Below are 27,935 nucleotides of genomic sequence, written 5' to 3'. Positions count from 1 at the left end.
TAAGCTGTGTTACTGCTACAGGACAGCGTTTTGACCATTGGATGGGAACTGGAACTGCTAGAAGGACAATGATTCTTTCTACCGTACTGCGGCGCACCCCCCAAACTACATACAAGTACTACAGATCCGCGTCCATTCACATCTATTATGTTATTATGTACCATCCAACAGGGAAATATTACCAACTATAAAAACTACACCAACTTCATCCGATAGACAACTCGATAAAATTTCCATCACATCTCTCTCCTACCATATATCGAAAACAAAGTACCGCATGCGTGCAGTCATCAAACACATGTGACGATCCTATTGAATATACATGTTCTGATCAATATGCATATTCACAGTCATACAGAAAACAGAGCAAACGCTCTCCAAATGTGTTGGTGACCGGATACAATCAAGTACTGTGCTATAGTATGCCCTCCCGATCAGTGTACGGGGATAGTTGTTGGCAGTTATACTCAGTTTTAAAACCAATTTTAGAAAACAGAACGACAGGTTATTACACGATCGCGCGGATAGAACTGCCATAAAATAGATAGAATTGCGAAAAGTGATAGGGAAATAGGTATAAATTGACCGAATATAAGTGCCACGATATTGAGCAAGTACTTGCGAATCTTCTGGTTGGTGCACAACAGTTTCTACATGGGATCAAGTATGCTGCAGCATCCGAGAAAACATCGACTTGGAAGTGAAGGGAATAATGGAAGCAGTCAATTTTTGTCCGTTGAAGCAGCATTATACTGCATGTCTATTGAGGTATCAGTGATACATGCGAGTTGACTACTGTATTTGGCGCTTTTCAGGAAGACAGAGAACCATCCGTCTATAAACTTAAATGCATCTGTGGACACGTGACGTAGTATGTCTTCGACTCGCATACAGCCGAGTGGTGTTTATATGATTTAAAGCCCTGTCTACTTGTGCTCTTTAACTCTAAACCTCTCCTGCATCAGATGTCTTCCATCTCATCTGTGATGAAACGTGACACATTCCCCTAAACGAACTGTGATTTATGTGATGTACTCCATCCCCCTGTCACATCTTGGGTGTAAAATCGAGACGTCAGCTCCATACCTAAGTTAGCTATAGGTGCTTGTGAGGCACTGCAACCCTCCATGTATACATTTTCCTGACAAATGTGCTGTTCACAGAGTTAGTGGCAGAATGACTTCTAATTTTCGGATGTCGGACGCTGCTGCTATGCGTTTATCTGTTTTCTTGTAAGAGGCTTTCTCCATTAGTAACGGTCATTTTATATATGTATAGTGTTGATACACGGATGGTATAGTTTCTGAACCGTGATCAGATGTGAACAGTGGTCACTGTACATCTCTGGAAAGCTATATTATGTTCGTATCACACAGAGAAAATGTTTTAAGCAAATAGTTTTTTCGTTTTACGGTTCGATAACGTAGTTTATCCCAGAGAAAACGGGAAGAAGGATGTATGTCATGCGCTTGAAATATATTTCTTACATTGCAATATTAGCAGGGCTACATTCCACATGAGTGATATGTTGGAAACTTAAGCGATCTAACATAATAGCCCGTTTTAAGTGAGGAACGTTGTAGCCTTAGGGATTCTATTTTTTCTCTGTTAAAAATACCTTCCAGCTACTGATCCTAGACCCTTGAATATTAGTTTAAAATTGATGGCTTGGTTGTTTTACGTAAAAATGCCTCGAACTCCATCCGTCTGAAACTCCATCGCACTTAAAAAATCACCATCTTCTAGTTCTTCTTCTTCTTCTTCTTAAAGGTCTGTTATTAGACCACAATACTTTCAAATCTGTTACTATACATCGATAAAGTGTGCTAATGTCCTCGACACGGGAGCATCTCGAGAAATCTTGTACACATGGATGGGCGAAGACTTAGCGAGCTGAATCCATTCGTGATACGTGAAATGTAGTGGACTACTTCTGGTCGGTTGCAGATTAAATAGGTACTAGTGTTTTAAATGCGAACGCCATATTTGTTTACAAATATGACAGTGTACATGTGATGTGTTACGACAGCGAAAGGAAACTGTGACCACTGGAGAAGTGCCACAAGTTCCACTAAAAAAAATGGTTCAAATGGCTCTGAGCACTATGGGACTCAACTGCTGAGGTCATTAGTCCCCTAGAACTTAGAACTAGTTAAACCTAACTAACCTAAGGACATCACAAACATCCATGCCCGAGGCAGGATTCGAACCTGCGACAGTAGCGGTCTTGCGGTTCCAGACTGCAGCGCCTTTAACCGCACGGCCACTTCGGCCGGCAGTTCCACTAAAAAATCGTAACAGAACACACAAACAAATGTCATACTAATGTAAATACATACGACGATGGTGTTTAAATCTTTGAAACGCGTCGTGGAAATAAATAAAACGGTGACTGGTAACAATAAACTTGTTGTTTCATTTAAGCTACCAGCGATGCAGGACGGGTGGGTCAAGGACATTGTGAGGGGGGTCTTTCACTCTCTAATTTCAGTATAAGACTGTGCGAATACTCTGTGACTACCATCAGCATAGACATGGTTCGTAAATTAAGCAATATGCTCTAGGTATTAGAAATATGTAGAGCGCTGTCTGATATACTTTGATGATGTATGTGTTCGAGAATTAACAATGAATGTACGCACTGCACAGTCATCTATACAGATTCGCCAAGCGGTGAAGGGGTGGTGATACTGAAATTGGGGAACATGCTCTCACATCATTGGTCTGAGTTGAAATTAATTTAGAATTGGTAAAATTGTTCATATAGGTACGAAAAGGGGGGTTGCTATACTTTCAACTACCTAGTTTAAACTACTTTTCCAGGTCATCCAACTACCCACTGCTTAGAAAGAACACCTTATGCTGCCTAACATCGATAAACAGTCACCTATTTACGATAATCCGTTCCCGTCTTTTGCATATTTATAGTGTAAAACAGCAAAAATAGGTAGTTGGGTGGACTGGAATAGTAGTTGAAACTTGATAGTCGAAAGTATAGCGATCCCCTTTTTCGTAACTATGTGATCGTTTTAACAGCTGGTTATTCAGGATGGAAGATAGAGGGTCAGCTAAATCTCGCAAAACCAGCCATTAAAACGCTCATATAGGTGCGAAAAGGGGTTCGCTACGCTTTCAACTTTCTGTCAGAGGAAGTGGGTGATTGGATGACCTTGAAATGTAGTTGAAACTAGGTAGTTGAAAGCGTAGCGAACCCCATGTCGAACCTATATGATATATGTGTTCGAGAAGTAACAATAAATGAACGTAGTGCACAGTCATCTACTCCCTGGGCACAAACAACTCGTACGGGGTTTCCCTATGACGTAGGTTCTGGTCTGTCTCACTCGTACACTATAGCGCTTAGGCATGATCACCCCGGCCTCATTCAGAACAGTAGATGCGTGTGAATTTCTCCATCTCGTGGTGAATTTGCGCTCTTCGTGGCGCACAGTACTGGATGACAGTATTCGTTTCACAATCCCTCGAAGGCTGTCTCTTTCGGCCATATAATGAAATGAGAGCAAAGTGCTCGTTAACTCCCACACCTCCACTTCATAACATGTTGGCGTACCATATAAGTCATGAAGTAGCGCCCAAATTTACAAAACTCATAATACAATAACATAAATATCTCTCGCGGCATGCTTTAAATTTAAAGAAACTTATATCTAACATAAATTATGAATTGCAGCATATTAATTAAATGCCAAATAAAACCATACATTTATCAAAATCGACTGTCCATTGAAATGCCGCAAAAAATATCAGTGCCACTGCGCTTACTTTCACAGAACATTATCGTCATAACGAAGTCTCTAGCGTCGCTCCACAGACTCGGTGTCGAGTACCCCGCCGAAATTCTGTATGGCTCTGCATTCCATCGCCATTGTTTTGAGGGAACAAATCTGTTGAAATTCGAATCGGGTGTAGATATCAGAAAACAAATACTTTCCGAAGGGACCCAGGATCAGCACTGAACACTTACCCCAGTAGAATCTATACATAAAGATCTAAACTACACAGAAAACAATTGATTTACAGCGTTTGCAAGATGCTCGTAAATTCTTCAATGGTTCTGACACGTTATTCAAGTCCCACTAGAGACATGCATCTCTTGACAGATTCCCAATCTACTTCATCGACAAATTAATATTTTCTTTTAATTTAAATAACTCTCTTTGACTCAACAGTGACAACAAAAATGAACAAATTTCACCCCTCTTTTAATTCCGTGCAGTGAAGCTGCGTATACAAATTGTTACTCCTTACAACACTAAATTATACCCCCACAACATTTTCAGTTATGTAGATAAATAGGGCATGTTGCAAGATGATAAGAAACCTGCACTGGAACGTAATGGCGCGAACTCTTCATTGGAATTGCCACCCCAAGGAAGTTTTGACAGATGAGGAAACAAAATACGAAATGTAAGCTAAAACCTGAACTAGCCATCTGAAGATCAACCAATCGGTTCGAAGCCGGTAACGCAGCTGTTCAAAGAAATAAATAGCATTGTGAAAAGTGGCTGGTTACTGTAATCTTTTGTGTAAGAATTAGCCTATATTTTGCACACAGCCTCGGGCTGTTTTGGCAAAATAGCATTATACACATATACACTTATTTCTTAACCTACTTCCCCCTTCTCAATGTACAGTCTCAATTCTGTCACATTTCTTAATCCTAGAAGTTTTCTTGAAACAGGGTATTAGAGTCGGTAGGCATTAGGGTGCGGACAATCTGCCAGTACAAATGGCCAATGGTACAGCTCAAACAACTTTTTTATTTCTCCATCCACATCGCTGGATTTTTATTTCGTACCTACTAGGTCTTTGTCTCCTATTTTGTATTTAATTGGTTTGTACCACCCTTCATCCCGTTTCTTCCTTTCTGCTGCCAACTTCTCCATACGGGATTTTACCGCCTGCTCCCTCTCAGCGGCCGATTAAGCTAGGCCCTACGGGAACTCCACAGTTTCCGTTAATAGATATTTCGGTTCGACTCCAGTCATCACCTCCAAGGGCGAATATCCAGTTGCGATACTTTTCACACTATTTAGAATGTCCTCGAATGAACGTAAGTATTCTACCCACTTTGAGTGTCTATCACTCGCGTAAGCCCGACACAGTCATCCAACTTCTCATATAAAGCGCTCGCAGGGTTATTCGCCGGGTGGTACAAAGATATTTTAATGTTTTTTTATACCCTGGTCGTTCATAAATTTGTTCCAAACGTTTGATGTAAACTGAGATCCATTGTCAGATTACAGCCTTTCTGGTTTACGTTTTTAAAGAATTCATTTTCTAATCTATCAGCGTCTTCCTTTTAGCTTTCCGTATCGGATAAAGTTTAATAAATTTTGAAAAGAGGTCCACGACAGCAAATATGTACTTCATTCCCCCACGTCCTGTGGGCAATGAGCCAAAATTGGCAACCGCCAGTACTTTGCATTTCCCCTTATTGCGTTATAGCGCAATATTTTACTCGCTGACGTCGATCACAGTCAGCCAGCTGTGCGCGTACTCGTCTAGCGAGATTATTAATGTTGATGTATTACTCTGCAAGTTCCGTGCACTTTGGGGCACCGTAAAGAACGTCACTTACATGGACGTAATCTATCAGGTGCGCCACATATTTGTATGGGAAGCACAGTCTCCCGTGATCCGTCTTCACGTCTTTTCTGCGAAACAGAACACCCTTGTGGATCTTGAAATAGCGGGGTATTTCTTCGTAGTCCTTGCTGTCAAAGTTGATTATGATGTTCCTCATTTCAGGGTCATCATTTTGCGCGAGCCGCGTATCCGTGCAGACCGCACGAATTTCCTTTTTCCCAGGTACTCCTTTTATTTACAGCAGCCGAAATTCGTTCTTTGTCACCTCCCCCTGATTGTCTTCCTCTCCAAAGGGTAGCCGCGACAAAGCATCGGCAATACCGCGGTCCCTTTAATGTAGCATATCGGGTAACAAAATTGCTGCAGGAACATTGCCCAGCGCATCAAACGGTCGTTTTGTATTCTACAGTCCTGCAGAAAGCTAAGGGCCTTATGGTAGGATAGCACTGTTACCTCTCTACCTTCCAAATACATACGGAACTTTTTGAATCCATACACGATTGCAAGCAGCTCCTTCTCTGATATGCTGCATCCGCGTTCGTGTTTGATGAGTACGCGGCTGGCGAAAGCCACACTCCGGTGTTCTATCTTCCCGTCGATTTGTTTTTCTTGGATGATTTCGCTGCCTATCCCATAATCGGAACTGTCGGATGACAAACAGGATGGAAGTCTCATGTCGGGATAATAGAGCATCTTGCTCGCACACATTTTATCCTTTATGTTCTAAGATTCTTTTTCACATTCGTCGGTCCATTTCCAGGATGGGTTTTCCTTTAATAATTTGGGTTATTCTTTCCCCCATCCCCCAAGAATTTTCGATAAAACCCACATAATCAGAGGTACGACTTTAATTGCTTTCTTTTGGTTGGCATTTTACAATCCGTGATTGATTTTAGTTTCTCGGTACAAGGTAAAATTCCATCAGATGTAAGAGTGTGCCCTAGAAACCGAATTTCCGCTCGGAGAAACTCGCATTTGGCAATCTTTAACGTCATCCCACCTCGTCTTAAGACTACAAGCACTTCCTCCAGCAATTTACAGTACTAGTACCAGGATTCAGTCGCTATTAAAATGTCGTCCATATAGATCACCAACTTACTCTTCATATGTTCTCCAAAGACATGACTTAGCGCTCTCACAAATACTGCAACTGAAATCGTGAGGCCGAACGGCACAACCTTAAACAGGTAGCTTCGTCCTTCGAATAAGAAAGCTGTGTAACGGCTGAGTTCTTTTGCCAATGAGATTTGCCAAAATTCTGAGGTTAAGTCAACATTAGACACGAATTTTATGATCCTGGAGTTTTGCAGCAGTTCCTCCATATTACCAGGCTGGTCGAGTTCTCTCACAATTACCTTATTTGTCTTATGCGCTTCTAACAGGATTGTAACTGATTTGTCGTCTTTTTACAATTACAATGGGATTACAATAATCACTCCTACACTGCTCTATAATATCCCACTGGCCCTGACGGCTTCCCGAGCAGCAATAGGAATTATATAAGGCTTGCACTTAATCGGCTCATGCGGCTTCATTTTAATGGAGTATTCGAAGTCCTCTGTCACTTTACTGGAACTATTAGAAAATACGTCCTCATAACGGAACGCCAATTCACATATCTTCTTCTTCACTACTTCCGATGTACCCTCGACTGCTTCTACCATTTCCTTTATATTGTCTCACATATTATTCTCTTCATCCAAAACATCTGTAATTATGGTGTGCCCAATATGGTTGTCCCCTGTCAAAAGATTCTTAAATTTTACTTTCCTTTTTTCACCCTCACTTTCAAAGACCAAGCGCCTTCCCACGCAGTGAAGCGAAGTTTCGTTTTTACATAAGAAATCAGTTCCCAGCAGCACTTCTTTTACAAGTCCATTCACTGCAAAGCGTCCTATACTAGACTGATTCTCCTCGCACTTGAATTCCAAGTACACTTCTTGCCTTATCGGCTTACTTAAACTGCCAACTGCCGTTTTAATTATTACACTATTTACAGGTAGTAATACTAATTTCTTATTATTTAACCCATGTATAAAACCTTCTGACACTGCTGACACATTACTTCCAGAATTGAGCTGTGCATCTACCTTCTGATCATTTAATTTAATTTCAATGGTAGGCTGAACATTAATCATTTCTTTTCGCTCTAAACACTGTTCCCTCAATAAATCATTCTCTATGCCTCATCTCGTCCCATCCATCTCTAGCGTATACATATCCTGTTCGATCCACCCTTCAATTTCGTACTCGTCCCAAAATAATTCATTAAATGCTTGTTTCGCCCCAATATCATTTTTTCTCCCTTCTAGACCTATCGCTGTCTTAAACTTCTCTCAAGTCGCCAAATGAAGTAATAACGATCGTAATGTTCTACCGTAACATCGCCAATCAGTTGCGTTAAAATCACAATCCTCCTTAAGATACCATTCTGTCTAAATATCACTTCCTATATTAGAGTCAAACTCACTGTATTCTCCGTTAAAATTATTGACAATAGTAGCTACAACATCATTATCATGAAATAAAGCATTACTTTTTACTTCCACGACACTACAAAGGTAAAGGGGAGACACTTTTAACAGGCGCTGATAACTCATGCAACTCACTATATAAAAGCTCATTTACCTCCATCGACAAATCACCAATATAGGAACCGTTCATAGTTTCACCATCTTCTACTGTTACATCGCATATATTGTAGCTATAGCGTCGTGCAATTTCAGAATCAACAGTATCATTAAATTCCGCTGTATTTTGAATTAAACCTGAGCATAATATCTTTTCCTCTCCTGCACACTCTGGCGCCACATTAATTTCAGATCGCACATCAAATTCAGATCCACATTCATTCTCAAACAAACACTAAAGATCCACAGATCCATCCAGAATTTTGGGTTCGCCTCCATTAGTAGAAATGTAAGCACAGATTTCTTCCTTTGAAGTATCAATACCAGCAGCTTCAACTTTCGTAACTTCAGCACATAAAACATCATTACTACCTTCCTTCAAAGTAATTCACCAATATCCGCTGGTACACATATAATTTCATCAACAGCTGACGAGACTAGTGCAACGCCGCCCTTATTAAACTCGTTAACAACTTTCTCCATCACAATATCACCTGAAACATAATCACCTTCGTCACTATAATCGTTAATGCTGGTTAGTACCTCTTTAGAATTTTCTATAGCATCTAACGCCATCAAATTCAGCTCCACCTCAGCCTCCTTTTGTCACATAGAATCTTTAATTGTATTAACATTCACACACTCTTTCGTCTCGCATTCATAAAACAAATCATTTAGCCTTGAATCATCATCGCCTATATTGTTATCTTTCATTATCTTAGGATTACGCCTTTTATGTACGATCTGATCTGAAAATTTACCTATTTGATTCCCATCTCTTACTAATTTCATTTAAGATTCGATTTACTGACAAAAAATGTTCAAATGTGTGTGAAATCTTATGGGGCTTAAGTGGTAAGGTCATCAGTCCCTAAGCTTAGACACTACTTAACCTAAACTATCCTAAGGACAAACACACACACCCATGCCCGAGGGAGGACTTGAACCCCCGCCGGGACGAGCCGCACAGACCATGAGTGCAGCGCGCAACACCGCTCGGCTAATCCCGCGCGGCGATTTACTGACACCTATCACATTTCCGTTCACTAGCGTCCTATTCATAGCCAGTTTATATTGTCATTTTCAGAACTGAGATGCGACGAAACTTAGTTTCCCGATCTCCCATTATGCCAGTTCATTTCGCCAGGTGGAGGTCCCTCAAATCCACGTTCTTGGTGTCGGTCCCTGTCACGAAAGTATGTTTCCCCTTACCCCCTGGAAATTTATCATTGGATGTGTTCCTGTTACCGCGTCCCTTATTAAAACTGCTGTTTCCGTTCCATTGATAACTTCCCGTATTAGTTACTCGGACTGTAGTTATGATTTCCACTCTGAAAACTGTCTGCTTTCTTTGCGGTTTAAATCTCAAAGCCCGTTCTAATTTTTTACAAAGTCCTAAAATTCGTCTATTGAGTTGTTAGGACTGTGCACTAGATCCCACTGCTAATTTTCCGGTAACCGCCTTTTCAAGGTCAAAAAAATGGTTCAAATGGCTCTGAGCACTATGGGACTCAACTTCTGAGGTCATTAGTCCCCTAGAACTTAGAACTAGTTAAACCTAACTAACCTAAGAACATCACAAACAGCCATGCCCGAGGCAGGATTCGAACCTGCGACCGTAGCGGTCTTGCGGTTCCAGACTGCAGCGCCTTTAACCGCACGGCCACTTCGGCCGGCTTTTCTAGGTCGTAATTTCAGTAAGCACTCCCAATGGACGTTTTACATGCATTATTCTTGCAAGTTCACATTTACAAAATTCTCGCATCAACCTGTTCCCGTATTTAAATGTTGGTCCTGTCAGAAACTCACTCGCGTTACTCCAGAACTTGTTCAGGAAACTGCTTTCAAATATTTAGTAGGTAGTGAACGTATCACTGTGTATATCTTCCCACGATTGCGGCTCACCTTCCAAATGTCTTTTCACGAATTTTACCTTCGCCTCGTCGGACATTCCGCTTATAGATCCATCCCGGAATGCTGCTAGAAAATTTACTGGGTGATATTTCCCGTCGTCTCCAAAATTTTGGACCGCTCCCGAGGATGAAGAACACTGATCGCTGTAGATGTTTGACGTGCAGCTAAGGAATTCAATTCGCTTTTTATTTCACTGATTTCCTTTTTAACTTCATCTTTTTAATTTTAATGCCAGATTTTTCTTGTTCCTTTATTTTATCTACATCTTTCTCCCCTTTACCTTTTCGAACGGATAAGTTGCTAATAGTCTCTGTTGTCTCAGCCATTAGAGCTTCTTGCCTACTAACACAATTTCTTTCTTATGTTGCCTCCTGGATCTACCTGCAACTTCTCCACCTTACCACTGAAAATTTTATTCGCTTGATCTGCCTTAGAGTCAAACTTCACCAGAAATTTTTCCCATTTCATCCCGAATGGATTTTAATTTTCCGTCTATCAGTTTCTCGATTCCACTTACAATTTTACCTAATTCGTCTTTCAAAACCGAAGCTATTTCGGATAGAACCGTATAAATTTTTTAAATTTACGTAACCAATATCGGTTTTAAGAGAATCAATTCTGGACCCTAATCCACTTATCATTTGCATTAATAGCGACGTCATGTCTCCCCCCAAATTTGTCTCCCTTGCCTGATTTGGCCTATTTACCCTACTTAATTCACCGCCGGTGATCCTCTCCCACTCCGGCCTCAGGCTAAGCGGCTCGCTAGTATTTTTAGACCCACACAAACTGGCAGACTGCTTAATATTAGCGATTGAACTACAGAATCATACATAATCTCGCTATCAGTGCAGGTACTTAGCTTTGTCGCGCTGGATCCTTCTGCCATGGTATTGTTGCCGATGTTGCAGTTGAAGCTGAGGCTGAAATCTCGTAGCCACTGCTGTGGTACTGCAACCGCCGCTGCGTTGAAGATGACGCTGCTAGGTGGAACCATGAGCGTTCGATGTCGCCTCTTCTTCCGCGTTACTTTCCTACCACTCCTAACCACTGCTAAAACTCAGTGCACAGAACTGTTGTAAAATTCGTAGCTCAGAGTCTCCACGCAAATTGCCCAAACTGCCACAGACTTGAGACCTAGATCAGAGAATGACTTTAACAGTGAGAATTACAATGTAATTTCACAGCTATTAAAGAAACCTAATATTCAGTCCTAAACCGGTCTCACATTTCATTTTTGCGAGAGGTCCTGCCTATCGAAGCTGAGACAATATTTTCGAAAACACTTTGCAGAATTAAAATTCATTTCAAAAAATTTTCAGACTTCATATTCCGCAACTAACACTTTCCAAAATCCAATCCTGTTCCAACACTTTGCAAAATTCTCATCCCTCAACTAACAATTTCCAAATTTCTATCCCGTGCGAGCCCCCAATAGCGAGCTAATATTCCAAAGATGTTCGCCGGCCGCTGTGGCCGAGCGTTTTTAGGCGCTTCAGTCCGGAACCGCGCTACTGCTACGGTCGCAGGTTCGAATCCTTCCTCGGGCATGGATACGTGTGATGTCCTTCGGTTAGTTGGGTTTAAGTAGCTCTAAATCTACGGAAATGATGACCTCAGATATTAAGTGCCACAGTGCTCAGAGCCAAAGATGTTCGGGCCAACATCCAGTTGCCATTCGTCGAAATGTCTTGGCTGAAGCTCGTCTAGGGGTTGAACCACATGTGTCGCATTACACGCCCTAAATTAGACACTTGTAACCCTTTGGTTAAATTGTTTGACTGATGGCAAGTTTGCGAAATTCCCTGATTTACTAAACCTTACAACAAACATTCTGTTATCTAATGATTCATTAAGGTGTCACGTTGTAATCGTTCAATGAGTTTTGTGTGGAGGAAATGATGATCTGATGCTTAAATGAAAATACTGATAATTTCAATGTACTATATCTTTTAAACAAATAACCGGCCGAAGTGGCCGTGCGGTTAAAGGCGCTGCAGTCTGGAACCGCAAGACCGCTACGGTCGCAGGTTCGAATCCTGCCTCGGGCATGGATGTTTGTGATGTCCTTAGGTTAGTTAGGTTTAACTAGTCCCATAGTGCTCAGAGCCATTTTTTAAACAAATAAAGCTAGAGAGATATTTACAACATGTGTCATTTTAGTGAGGCGCTTTTATATGAAATGTCGATCCTTGAGGTCGACCAAAGCGTTCAGATTTTAGCATACAGGTCTTTGTTACAAAACTTGTTAATTTCACTTTAACAGTAAATCCTAAACTATTATAGATATGATAAGTATTCAGGCTTTATCTGATCACCATGAAGATTTAAGAAAGATAATGGATTAAAGTTACTTCGGCTGCATTCCCTGATTTACTACAGAATTAAATTGTTTTCAAAAATGTTTCCCTTTGCGGCCGATCTTAGATCCGCCATATTTAACACTGCTACGCCTCCCTGGGTACAAACAGCTCCTACGGTGTTCACCTATGACGTAGGTTCTCGTCTGTCTCACTCTCACACTACAGCGCTTTGGCACGATCAGCCTGGTCTCATTCAGCACAGCAGACGCCTGTATATTTCTCCATCTCGTGGCTCACGGTCCTGGACAATAGGATTCGTTTCACAATTCCTGGAAGGCTGTCTCTTTCGGCCAGATACTTAAATGAGAGCGAAATGCTCATTAATTCACAATTTCTTGGTAGTATCCTACTGAGCTGCACAACAACATTTACACTGGCTCCCAAGTCTTCCTCCCCAGTCACTCTTTTTTCAGTTGAATTTCCTTCTCCAGTAAATACAGTAAATATCTCAAAATCTAGGCATAACCAGATATGCCACTAATAACTAATAATTTATATCCATGTTTACGAGGTTTGTTTGGCATATATTGTTTCGCATAACTTCTAGGCTTTGTTAAACATATCTGTTCCTCAACAGAAACACATTCCTCAAAAGGGGGGTTTGAAAGCGAGATCTCATAAATTCTATAATGGGTCTTATCTTGAAGAGTCTATCATTGCCTTTTTTATCCCTGGATATGACTGTACCATTGTCACTGAAATGCAGAAACTTACGTATTTGCTCATATTGATTTACTGTCGTTATTGACTTGAAAAGATGATTACTGGTGACTTCTCCCCAGTAATCCCTCGTATTAGGTACATGAACTATTGACATAATGAGATAAATGCTTCTACATTTTTTGTCATCACAGGACAGATCTATTGGCCTATCAGGATTACGCTGCACACCGTATCTATGTGACTCTTTGGCAATTATATCAAAAAATTTTGATGTCAATATGTCTTTATAGAATTCGCGTGGAGTATTTTCTTCTGGTAACGATATATTGCCATGGAAATTTGATTGCGGTTCAATAATAACTAAACGTTTATCTTTCCAAACCACACTCCTGTTGTTTTTGGTCCTATTTTTGCTGCTGCATGGGAGTTTTAGAGAATTATCAGCCAACTGTGACGTCGATTTCTTCATTATAAAATCACATTGTCTTGCTCCAGAACCATCTTCAGTTTTAATTACTTGAATTTCTTCGTCATTATTGTTGCTATCACTATCAACAGATTCTGGAGCAACGTATGTCTCATCTTGAATGGAATCGTCTGAGAAACATTCAAGATCGTCTTATCTGCTTAGTGGAATCTCTAACCACTTTATAAGCAGTTCTTTGTCACTCTTTCTAGACATTCTTAACCAGCGCCTGAAATTCAGTAAATGCAGAATGTAGCTAATAAGCTACTTTGTAGCAGACCTCGTTTCAAATCTATCGTATAGAACTCGAATTAACAATTTACACCATATTTACTTACGTTTTCAAAATAAAAAGTAATTCTTAAACCGACAAATCATTGTACAAACACCTAAAAAAGTCTCTACTTTCAGCCAAAACATAAGCGTGGCAGTACGTCCACACAGCTCATTGTCGAACTGCTTCAGTTCGTCTGCCATCTACGATCGCTATGAAGAACTATTAGAAGCTGCAGTAGAGTATATACACTTAGCTGCATAAAGAGTTTGTTAAAAATGTTGGTCAGTATGGGATGAACCGAAGAAATGAAGTCTGCAGCTGATCAGCACACTATTAAACTTTGTTTATGCATTGATTATACACTAAATTCATTCAGCGTTAGTCTGAAATGATTTGCAGGAAACAAACATATCGTGCTTACGAAAGTGTTATCACGTCTTTTTAAAGGTTGGGCGTACCGGATTGGCAAGGTTTACATCTTGAAAATCTTATAAAATAGAGGGTGAAAAGTTTTCACAGTTTATTTGAACTTGCATTAACGTTTCTAAAGACGTGGTAGACTTGGAGTATATGTCAATGGTATTGTAATTATCAAATTACATATGACATATCATTCCAAGGGACACACGGACAGGGAGCTTACTGTTAGTAGAGAACTAAAGCTGAGTATGGAGTGATATTAAAAATTCATCCTATTACATCAAATTGGAAACAGCATACTGAGCGAAATACAGACTGCTAACCCTCTCAGTGCCTATTTTGTTGTCAGACATAACACCATGTATACTCAGTTGATCACAATGGCTCTTCCTCAAATGTATTCTTAGTAGCTCAAATTTATTCTGTCTTCATCGCTCTGCTTTAAGTAATCTGCATAACCGATCTTGTGATATTATGTAAAAAAACTATAGTTATAATATTATGAAAGGAATAGGTTGCTACTCATTCTACAGAGGAGAAGATGAGTCGCAGATTGGCAAAACAGAAAGACTGCTAAATATGTGAGTTTTCGGTTGATCTATCCTTTTCATAACATTGCCTATATTCCATCGTGGATTTTCCATATATTGCAGTTAGGACTGTCAGACAGAAACACATATCTAAATATTTTTAACGTTCTGTAGATAGAATATCTACCTTTATGTAGTTGTAGGGAAGGTGTAGAACAAATGGTTACAGGAGAATATGAGCTTTAGACGAGGAATGAGAGAGGAGGAAGACTAATATAAATCTGTTATAAATTCGAGCTAGTAATAGCGAATACTCTGTTCGATAATCACAAGAGGAGGAGGTATACTAGGAAAAGGCTGGGCAATACGGGAAGATTTCATTTAAATTACATCATAGCGCGTAATTTGAGGAAGAAATTTCTGAGAATTTACTTCTCCAGCACAACATTGCATGTTAGTGAAACATGGACACGGAAAGCCGGAACAGAAGAGAATAGAGGAATTTGAGATGTGGTGCTACAGACGAATGTTGTAAATTAGGTGGACTGATAAGGTAAGGAATGGGGAGGTTCTGTGCAGAATCGGAGAGGAAAAGAATACGAGCGAAACACTGACAAGGAGGAGGGCAGGATGATAGGACTTCCGTTAAGATATGAGGGAATGACTTCCATGTTACCAGAGGCAGCTGCAGAGGGCAAAAACTGTGGAGGAAGGCAGAGATTGGTATGCATCCAGCAAATAATTATGGGCCTAGGTTGTAAGTGCTACTCGGAGATGAAGAGATCGGCACAGAACAGAAATTCGTGGCGGTCCGCGGCCAACCAATTACGAGACTGATGATATAGATACAAAAGCTTTCATGTGTCGATACAGCTATCGCCTACACAAAGCTGCCGATATATAGGAAGGAACATACACACACTTAAAACCGTTAACTATTAAAAATTTGATAGTATGTAGGTAATGATCTCATAGTTTCCTTGCCTCATTGGCAATCATATTACAAGAGTCGACAAAAGACATGGGATAGCGATATACACTTGCACAGATGGCAGTAGTACCGCGTACACGAGGAATACAAAGGCAGTGCATTGGTGGAGCAGGTATGTTTATTCAGGTGATTCGTGTGAAAAAGTTTCCGACGTGATTATGTCCGCAAGACGGGAACTAATAGATTTCAAACGCACAATGATAGTTGGAGCTACACAGATGGGACACTCCATTTCGGAAAAAATAGGAAATTCAATATTGCGCAATTCATAGTGTCAAGAATGTGCTGGGAATATCGAAATTCAGGCGTTATCTGTTGCCACGGACAACGCAGTGGCGGACAGTCTTCACTTAAGCAGCGAGATTAGTGGTGTTTACGTCGTGTTTACTAACAGACAGACAGTACTGCGTGAAACAACCGCAGAGATCAATGTAGGACGTACGACTAATATATCCGTTAGGACAGTGCGGCGAAATGTGGAGTTAATGGTCTACGGCTGCAGACGACCGACGTGAGTGCCATTGACAAAAGACCTACATCGCCTGCAGCGTCTCTCCTGGGCTCGTGACAATATCGGTTGGTTAAGAAATTACGAAAATAATCGGTTATGGAAAAAACTGGCCTAGGTAGATGTGTCACGATTTCACATGGCAAGAGCTGATGGTTGGATGCGATAGACCACACGAAGCTATGGACCCAGGTTGTCAACAAAGCACTGCGCAAGCTGGTGGTGGCTGCATAACAGTATGGGCTGTTTTTTAAAAGGAGTGGACTGGATCCTCTGGTCCAACTGAACAGATCAATCACTCTAACTAGTTATGTTCGGCTACTTTGAGACCGGATTTCATGTTCGGAAAGAACCATGGAAGGTTTATGGAAAACACTGCACCATATCACGGGTCCACAGTTTTTGACGATTTGTTTGAAGAACATTCTGGACAGTTAGAGTGAATGATCTGGACACCCGGATCGCCCGACATGCATAGCATCAAACATTTATCCGACTTAATCGAGAGGTCAGTTCGTGCTCATAGTCCTATGTCGGTAACACTTTCGAAGTTATGGACGGCTACACAGGCCCCACGGCTCAATATTTCTGCAGAGGACTTCCAACGACTTCGTGAGTCCATTACACATCGAGTTTTGGCACTACGCCGGGCTGAAGAATGCCCGATGCGATATTGCTAGGCGTCCCTTGACCTTCGTCGCCTCAGTGTATATAAGCCCCTGAGCTTTTAAATTCTGGGTAATATAACTGACTGAAGAAATTTTGATTTGGTACTTGAATCAGGATCTGTATTTTGGTCTGTTATTAAATATGAGTTAAAACAACTATCAATGGCACATGAAAACACCCTGAAACGCTTCAAAACGGGCAACTACGAAAGTGAAAAAAGTCGTTTGACTCTTATTGTCATATATTTTCTGCACTTTAGTCTTAAATTATTCTGACATGTTTTATAAAACCGTGAAACATAAAGATCTGATCTTTTTACTTCGCCTGGAATGACATTTCATAGGCTAAAGATCATGTAATACTGTGAATATACTGACTGTTTGTAACTATCATGCAGCTATTCAAAGTGGACCAGCTTGGACTAGCGGCGAAACCTGTTTTATATGCTAAAGCGTTAATGTGAAACTAATTTACGCTGGAAGAAAATTAGTTCCAATTTTGGCCACCAGGTGTAAACCTAGCGCTGAACAGCATCTCGGTGGTGTCTCCAGTACTCATATTGAAGAAACTGTATAAGCGACAGGTAATAACAAAAACAACATTTCTATATGTCTTTCTTGGGTTGACAGTGCCTCATTTCAATTGTAATCCCAGAATTATAAGCTAAACAGCTTTATAATATGACTGTCAATGAAGCACTTTCTCCCAAACGTTTTATTTAACGTTTACTACGTTAATTTTATGCCAAGATACAAGTCGTATGGTGGAAAGAAATTAAACTATTTCCAACGTCAGTCAAAGGATTTCAGTAGAGATTTAACTACAGCGAATTCACATACATTCGGCAACTGTATAGAAAACTTTTATTGAGATCTCCTTCAAAAACGAAGATATAGTCGATTATGTTAGAAGTACTGATACCTTTCGTTCCAATAGACCCACAGTCATGATATCCTACAGGTTGTGGAGAGTTTCAGGGAACAAGAATGCACATTAAATATTGTATTTTCAAATAATTACAAAATAGCTGCTTACTTTCCACAAATCCCAAGCGAATAGGTGCTCATGGATGTAGCACAAGTGAAAAAAAATGTAAACATATTTTCATTTAGAGACTTGTCACCAAACTATAACTTTTCAATGTATTGAGGTGCCATGAGGATACAGAAACTCTGAGTTTTAGTTTAAGAAGACTCCCCTGCATTAAATATGAAAGTGTGAACGTTCTATGATGTAACTTTGATGTAATATCAAACATCTTTAAATAATATTACCATAATGATGGAAAAGTCAGTGGTTAGATACTATGTATCAACATGAGACAGTAAATCTGTGTGTTATATTGATGTCCTTTGTTACTCATTGAAGAACGCTTGAGTACGACTGCACTTAGAAAAATAAAGTGGACAAGTACTCTGTACGACCAAAGATATACAATTAAATACTGCAGAACACTCGCACAGCATATGATAATTCTATGGCGTTGCAGCGCTTACATCATCAAACAGAAAAATTATTTGCAACACCTTTTTACAAATGATTGCATTACTACAATGAATATGTACAGAAGCCATATTGCACGTAATACTCGCATTATTGTATGTTGCTTGGAACAAATACACCAGTTGGCTCTGCTAAGAAATTCATCACAGGAATTGGCCACCAACAAATTCGTAAGACCACTCTTAAACTGAGTTTTATTAGTAGTTAAACCTTGTACGGCTGCCAACAATGTACTTAAAATGTATGTTCCTGAATAATGGACACATTTCTGGCCTAAAGTAAGTACTTTAAATCTTGTGAAAGTTATTCGTATTTCTGGTATTTATACCTTGAACTAAGATGTTGGATGGAAAAAGATATATATTTTTAGTGCCGAATTTCATCGAGGGACAAATATACTGCAAAACAGCAGTCAGTGTTCTTAGTTACCTAATACGGACATCTGTCAGGATATCACACCAAAAATAATTCTTTGTATATGTTTTTTATACCACGTATGTCCGACAATATTCGTATTGCAAGTAGAGATTTCCTTAGGCACTTCAGAGGTTTTTTATGCTCCTTTCTATGGAATTTGTCACGCTGTAACCTTAAGAATTTATCACTATCAACTTCTGTCCACTTGTCATATTTTAATTATATACTGGTGGGAAATATCATACAATATTTTTAAACTACTGTCATGAGCTTTTTCAGAGTTCAGTGACCAAGGCTTGGCTTTATTAATGTCCACGAAATCCCGTTGAACCAGTCTTTCTAACACTGTTTTCGATTCATTATTTACTGCAGTGTTTATCTCGTCTGCAAACAAAACGAATTCCGCATCTGAAAATGTTGCAGATGAAATATCACTGGTCAAGAAAAGGCTAGAGCCTAAGATGATACCTTGTGAGACACCATGTGTAAACAATTTCCAGTTTGATGACTGCTGATAGTTTAATTAACGTTTCTTTCCTGTGGAAATTCTTTGTTTCCTGTGAGAGTTATCAGCTTTGAACTACTTTGCAGCATTTCCAATTACACAGTCAAATGCGTGTGACAGATCACAAAATACACCAGTCGTCTGTCTAATGAACTAAGTACATTTGAAACGTCCCCTTTGGAAAAATTTATATGACTGTGCTGATAAACCTCTTACGTTAATTGATTTTCAAACAGCTTAGCAAAACTGGACGTACTCAGACATTTCTCTCTTTACTATTCCGATCAGCACTAAACTGACAGACAATATTTTTACCGCAACGCAATCTTGACTTACAATAATCCCCACAAAAGGCTGGCCCTGACTAATAATAACGTATACCTTTCATGAATCATTTACCTCACAAAAATCTTCGTTACTCGAACTACTGCAATACAGCGAGCGCCAATACTGCCAGCTAAATAAAACATTCTAAATACTGAAGGCACTAACTACTGATAGGCATAGTCAGCAAATGAAAGATTTTGGTGAAGAAGAAACAATGTATTTACCATAAAAATGTTCAAAAGTTATCATATACATATCAGTTCTTGATATCCAATATTACAAATTTCCTTTTCCTGACGGACACACGTCCAGATCGTCCGCTCTTAAAATTCTGCCATCGCTCTCCCTACATCTACCACTGCTGGCGGCTCACCTCCAACTGCGAAACGCTATGCGCTGTTCACATCCAACTGCCCAACACTGCAATAGCAAATATTCCAACAATGCAAACCAGCCAGCGTCTCCACACAGCACAGTCAGTGATTTTCATGCAGAGTGCTACGTGGCGTTACTAACAAGAAACCTAAACAGCTTACTTACACATTCTAGCTGCATCTTATCATAAAACTTGAGAAATCTGGTCAATTTTGACTATATACAATTTGTTCTGAGATGATGAAGAGGCCGTTTGTATATTACCATTTCCAAAATTTCCGACAGTGGAGCTAAAAGTGAAACTGGAAAGAAATTTTACGGAATTACTTTATCTATTTCATTAAATAAAGGTTGAACTTTTGCATATTTCAATTATTCAGGAAATATTCCACTTATGAATGACTAATTACATAGCTAACTCAAACATTAATAAACTCAGAAGCATACTCTTTAATTAAGTTGGTTGATATTTTAATTATATTTTTATATATTTTAAAGAATTTTTGGGCGACATTACTTCTGCTGGTGTTGCAAGGGTCATATTCATATTACTGAAGTTATTTGTCTTGTTAGGCCTGAAAATCGGCTGAATCTAACAGAACCATATTGTCAGTAACAGTTATGATATGCCTGTTATAAATATTTGGGACACTGCACCCATCTGTTAGCAATGAATCATTAATTTTTTGCTCTTAATGCAATGTTCTACATTTCATGTCTGGTTATAGACGTGTCCACCTTAACTAGATCTCATATTATCTTTATTTTGCTATATAAGGTGATAAAATTTTTTTCATAATGTGCATTATCATTATTTTAGTACATTGCAGTATGGCTTGCTGCGAGCAATAGCATTAATATGACAGGTCTTTCTGATTGGCAAATACAGTTTCTGTTTTATTTTAAGAGATACCTTTCATGATTGAGTAGTTCTAGGCCTCCATATAGATTTTTCTCTAATCTGGATTAGTTTTAGGAAAAAACGGTATTCAGATAAGGAGAGGATTTTATTAATGTAACTCTTATGTCTTCCTTCATTCGCCATCAATGGTATTGCATCGCTCTGGTTAATTTCTTTGAGGAACTCAAAAAATAATCAATTTTTCGCTCAAAAGTATCCTCTTAGATTTATAAAATTTCATATCGTGTTCGATGCTCTTATTTGGCAAAAGAAACTCCGTGTCATGGTCTGAAAAGCAACTGACTATTGGATTTGGTTAATAGTTTTGATCTTCAGAGCTGTGTAAAAAGATATTATCAATGGCTGTTTGTGAGCAATTAGCTATCCTGGTTTCGAAGTTTGCAGTACGAACTAAGTTGAATGATAGTATTTCTGACTCTAATAAAGTTTTAATAGAATAGTTATCAGGAAGATCCTCTTAACCACTGTTACAACTGTTGCTGCTAAATAGTCCAGGTGAGATTCAAGGTGTTAGATGAACACATTAAAGTAGCCTTTGGTTTCTCCATTCACACTTCAGTGCATTATGAAAGGTATAATACAATGGTCTACTTCTGTCACACATGCTTGTATATGCTGCTCTACACTAATTTGATGAATGTTTTGTTATTAATTTTTGGACAATTCCTGATCAGTTTGGCAACTTCGGGTTTCTCTACCTTAGTTCCACAAAAGTGAGATGCTAACCTAAATCCTGCAACAATAAACACATCTATACAAGAGGCAAGAGAGACAAATTATGTCAACTTGGTTTGATGATTCTAATTGATCAATGCATGGAAGTAGTTCATTAAGTTTACTTTTTAGTTCTCGAACATTTTGATGTAGTGGAGGTTGTTACATTTCGCAATGATCGAGATAAAACTCGATAGAAATAAAATTACTCCTGCTTGCTAAATATTTTTAACCAATAGGTTTTGTAATAATGGATTACGCCAGAATTATGTTGATTTGGTTCTCTCTCATACTGAATATTTGTTTGAATCTTGATCTTTCTTAAAATTCTATTTCTTTCATCCTTCCTACCCAAGAAATAGTGCTTCTCTGAGACCTACAACCAGTGGTATTCTACCACTTATTACAGTGCCTAGCCCCTTAAATTATCCTCATTCATCCCACACACTTTACCTTACTCTTTCATCTTGAGGTGAATACCGTGACTAACACAGTCCAATCTACGAGCAGAATTAACAGCAGCAACATCAGTATGTGATCGTGCATCTGACAGAAGCAGCCGTTCCGATTCTAAATTCTCTCATGACATCAGTTCAACTGAGACCGACCACGGCCTCTCAGAATAGACTTAGATTCAACACTGGTACGCTCAAATGCTGATGCAGTCTTTACTAGGTCGCAGTCTATATTTTACACAGGATGTCAGTTAATACTGTTGCTTAGCGCACCAGTTACAATCACGGTTTCTTCCTTGGGGGGGGGGGGGGGGGGGGGAGTCTTGGGAGTCTTTACAAAGCGAGTACTGTATCCTCTGTCACCTGCCACAGACGATCACTATGTTCAAAAAAGTTGGTGACCTTGTATCTTGATCCTAGTTCATCCTGCAATATATGGCCTACACCTCCAGTGTGAGAACTACCGAACAACTATGTTTTTGTTTCCTTTAGTAACTTTCATACATCCTTACTGTTCAGTTTGCTGCTGGTAGTTTGTTGAGTCCTGTCTACAGTGACATCTGCCTGATGCTTATCGGTTGCTAACAGAAGCAGAAGGTCAAACTTATTTTTCACATTCACCTCAAAGGTGTCTGATACATTTTCCTCATTTACCTGTTGCCACATTACCCCACTCTTTGCCCTCCTCCGTCCTTGAGCTGTACTCAACTTTCCTAACCTGTCTAATGAAGCCTGATGTGCAATAATTTTCCCCTTGCACTAACTGTCTCTAATACATCTCCTACAAAATAACTGAAAGCCTCATTCACCTTCCCAGTCTCCATGCCACTTCAGACATCGCAGTGGAAACACAGCACCCATCGTCCCGAACCCCAGAACTAACAATCCAGCAATCAGGCACATTCCACTCATGACAAAATTCAAATAAATTACCAGTCGCAAGAAAACACATTTACAAAAACTTGGTCTATACGCAGTGTAATGCCAACAAACTAGTACTGCTAACATTCTGAATCAAAAGAATTTTTCGCTGTGTTCGAGACATATGAACTAAATAATGAAGGTATACACACTCTACTTAAATTGCTGGAATAAAGGAGAATAATTAAACAAAATTCTCTATGTTTACTGCACCAAGACGTAAACAACTACAACCGGATTTACGATTTTTTTGCGTGTTCTGCAGTTATTTATAACGAAAAGTGATATCTTTGACAGTCTGCTTAAAAGCACACTAATACATGTGTTCACCGAGTAATATCTACTGTTATTACAACCTAAATAACTTATCTTTAAAAGAGCATAAAAATTGCGGGTCTCGCCTGGCACGGGGTTGCCAACAGTTTGCTTACAACTCAACCACGCTTACTCGTGATAATCGATTTCGACGAAAAATATGGTATATAGGAGCTTGAACACAAATGAAAGAGGCAGAAGTGGTTGTGACAAATGGCCGAACACTTAGAAAAAATAGCATTTTTGGCGTGGATCGGGCGAAGCATGTGCCATTTGTGTTAAGGTATTTTCCAGGAGGCGGTTGGAGCGATGAGAATAGCAGGGAACGATTAGTGTGGTTGAGTCCCCACGTGGACACTTTTCTGTTTCAGTTTTTACGTTACTCACACTGCATATTAACTAAGTTAATGACCAGTACATTGTATTTGTTAATATTGAAAGGAAAGGTAAAGGAAAATATGGCATTGCAAGTAAATTTCCGGAAAGGGACTGAACTTGCAACCTACACGATGGATTGTAATTCAAGGGTACATGACTTCATTACTCCGCGGTTTACTGGCAAACAGTCCAGTGAGAGAAAACCTTTTATGAATGTAAACTATGTTTGCTTTTCTATAGGTACTTTAGAACAGCTACCTAATTGGATAAATGATACGTTTGTAACATGTGCGAGATGCCGAGAAAATTATTGGTTCCCATGTTTCACCCCACAACGTGTAAATCGTCAACTGTAACATAATAAAAACATATAATCTCGTGTTCACCTTAGAATACCATCCTGGAAATGAAATGAGCGTGCGTTATCGTTGGCCGCGAAGCCCCATTCAGGGAAGGTCGGTTAGCCAAGTGCAAGTCTTATTTCAGTCAACGCATTAGGTGACTTGTGCGCTGGTGATGAGGATGTAATGATGATGAGGACAACACAATACCCAGTCCACGAGTGGAGAAAATCTCCAACCCGGCCAGGAATCGAACCCGGGCCCACTGCATGGGAGGCAAGCACGTTACCACTCACCTCAGCAGGCGGACCCCTTTCTGGAGATTTATTTGCAATCCCAAATTTTCATTTGGCTTCCCTGCTGATGGCTTTGATGGGAATATAAATAAATGCAATGTACTGCGCATTAATTTGGCTTACTTGCAGTTTAAAGTGTAAAAATTAAAAATGAAAAGAAGCCAACAGGGTTTGAGCGTAGAGACTCGAACTGATGATTATCGGACTACTGTTGCGTACTCTTTTCGCTGCACCATCTGCTGCCTGTAAACCATGCTCATATGCTTATGCTTCGCCTGACCGGAGCCAAAAAACCTACAGTCTTTAAACGCTTGGCCATCTTGAGTTCCAAATTCTGGTACTTTTATTTTCTTCCAGGTGCTCTACATACAATTAATTTAGACAAAACCGAAGATGACGAGTAGATGCTGTCCTCTTGTTAGATAAACACGCTGGTATTGTAATTGCGTGGATACCATTACAGCTCGAAGCACAAGACTCCTACTACGTTTGAATCATGTGTATTTATCTGATTGTAAGTGAAGTGAAGTACGCTGATGAGTCTTATACAACTTCTCAAAATAATGTGAATGATCACACTTGCAACACAAGAGCGTATACTTACAGGGACCGTAACCCTTAAAAGGAAGTATGTCTCTAAGGGCCATACATGCATATTTATTTTGTTAGATTGGCATCACTGTTTGCACTATTGGCGGGAATGTCTTTGTAGCTTAAGACAATTTCTTTTCCGGTGTTTTCGTGTGATCGTTGACGGTGGCGGTTAAACGTGAAGTAATTGTTGTTTTCTCAAATACCAGAGTGTCTGTGAAACACATACGAGAGTAATGGTTCAAATGGCTCTGAGCACTACGGGACATAACTTCTGAGGTTTTCAGTCCCCTAGAACTTAGAACTACTTAAACCTAACCAACCTAAGGACATCACACACACCCATGCCCGAGGTAGGATTCGAACCAGCGACCGCAGCGGTCGCGCAGTTCCAGACTGTAGCGCCTAGAACCGCTCGGCCACTCCGGCCGGCTATACGAGAGTAATCCAAAAAGTAAAGTCTCCTAGTTTTTGTAAGTACAGAACTCTGTGTGTGTGGCAGTTGGTCACGTTAGGAAGAGTGCTTCACGCGCGGTGTGTAAACATGCGCATGCCGCGCTGAGGAGCTCAGTCTTGGCTTGGCAGCCGTTGAGAATGGAGCTCCAGTTGGATGTTGCCGCCAATCGCGAATTACGCACAGTTATTCAGTTTTTGAACGCAAAGGGCACTGCGCCTACTGAAATCCATCGCCTATTGACGGAAGTGTATGGTGAGTCGTGCATGGATGTCAAAAATGTTCGTAAGTGGTGTAGAGTTTGCAGCTGGTCGGACCGAAATTCACGACGAACAAAGGAGCGGGAGGACTTTAATTTCTGAGGAAACAGTGTTAGAGGCTGAGCAAAACATGCGTGAAGATCGACGTATCACCCTGGATGAACTCTGCACGTTGGTTCCTGAGGTTCCCCGAAGCACCGCTCATAGAATTTTAACGGGAACATTGAGCTACCGGAAGGTGTGCGCAAGGTGGATGCCACGCATGCTGACTGAGGACCACATGCGGAAACGAGTTGATGCTTCCCGCGCATTTCTTCACTGCCTTGCAGCCGAACAGGACAACTTTCTGGACTCAATTGTCACAGGTGACGAAACCTGGGCATGCCACTCTACACCTGAGACCAAGCAACAATCACGCCAGTGGCGGCATCCTTCTTCGTCAAAGCCGCAGAAATTCAAACAAACACAGTCTGCCGGTGAAGTCATGACAACCGTTTTTTGGGATCGGAAAGGAGTATTGTTGGTCGACTTTATGCCCACTGGAAGCACAATTAACGCCGACAGGTACTGTGAGACTCTGAAAAAACTCAAACTGGTAGTTCAGAACCGGAGATGAGGAATGTTGAGCAAGGGAGTACACATTGTGAACAGCACGGAGGCGAGCTGGTTTGAGAAGTAAATACAAAAATTGCCACAGCGTCTACAAAAATGGATCGACAGAAATGGTGATTATGTCGAAAAATATCTAAATGTTACAGCTGTAAACCATTGTAGAAATAAACAGGCCTATGTACTTATAAAAATATAGGAGACTTGTCTTTTGGGATTACCCTTGTATTTCCAGTAACGCAAGTGATGTTGCGTGTCTATTAGACAGGTATTTCCAAAATCTGTTCTTTTACTTCTGCTGAGTCGAACTACATGCAGCTACTTGCTTTTTCTTTCAGACAACCTGTTAATTTACAAGTCCTAGCATTTTTGTTATATGTTGTACAGGTGGGAAGAATGGAGCAGGTTCCATCTAACTCGCGAAAAAGAAGACAAACAGAAGTATTGGGGGGGGGGGGGGGGGGTGATTCCAATTTTGAAGAGAAACTTGCAAGGACGTGGGGGGGGGGGGGGGGGAGTCGATGGAGAGGACGTGGAAGTAGAGGATTTATTTTCTGATGATTCCGATTGTGATCTTTCATTTTATCCAGAAAATGGAAACTCCAGGTATTGCTCTGATGTACAAGACTCCACTGCGGGTTTTGAGTTTTCTACAAATCTATTGATCTGTATGAAATAAAAGAACTTATGGCGCTTTGCACGTTAACTTTCGTCTGTAAGTCTGGACACGAAGATATGCTCTCACTCTATTCTACGATCTATAGTCGGAGACATATATTTAGAACTGCAATGTCAGTAGAGCGCTACCTAATCTTGTTATTCTGATTTGATGGCCCTGAAACAAGAGAAATTCAGAACAATGAAGAAAAATTAGCACCAATTTAAGAATTTTTTTACAAATTGATCAGTAACTGTCAAAAATTGTACTCCCTTGTAGAATACACTCCCATAGATGAAATGCTCGTACGATTCTGTGACAGCAATGACTCCAAATCGTCTTTGCCCAAAAAACCTGTCAAGCATGGAATAAAAATCTTGTGTCTGACAGATGCCCGTAGATCACACTTATACAATGACTACATATATACTGGTAACGGTTCTGACGCTGCTGGACTGAGCATTGAAGAAAGTAAACTTGGTGTACCTACTCGATCAGTTCTTCGATTAGAGCCGCCAGCAGTAAATAGCAACAGACATGTAACGTCTGACAACTGGTTTTCCCCTGTAGAACTGGTTAGAGAACTTCAGAGCAACGGATTAACTTATGTAGGTGCACTAAAGAAAAATAAACCAGAAATTTCCAATGAATTCCTGCCTTCTAAGAATAAGGCTGTTGGCATTTATTTTCATGGATTCAGTGATAAAATTACTCTGTCGTCAATAGTCCCTAGAATGAACATAGCAGATATATATTGTCCAATATGCAGTTCTCAAAAGGAGTGGGTGACGTGAGAAGGAAACCGGAAATTGTGTCCTACTACAACAGCAGCAAGGGTGGAGCAGACACACTG

The sequence above is a fragment of the Schistocerca nitens genome, chromosome 6, assembly GCF_023898315.1.
Source record: "Schistocerca nitens isolate TAMUIC-IGC-003100 chromosome 6, iqSchNite1.1, whole genome shotgun sequence".
Lineage (NCBI taxonomy): Eukaryota > Metazoa > Arthropoda > Insecta > Orthoptera > Acrididae > Schistocerca > Schistocerca nitens.
The sequence above is the reverse complement of the archived record's forward strand: the minus strand, read 5'-3'. Positions refer to the sequence as shown.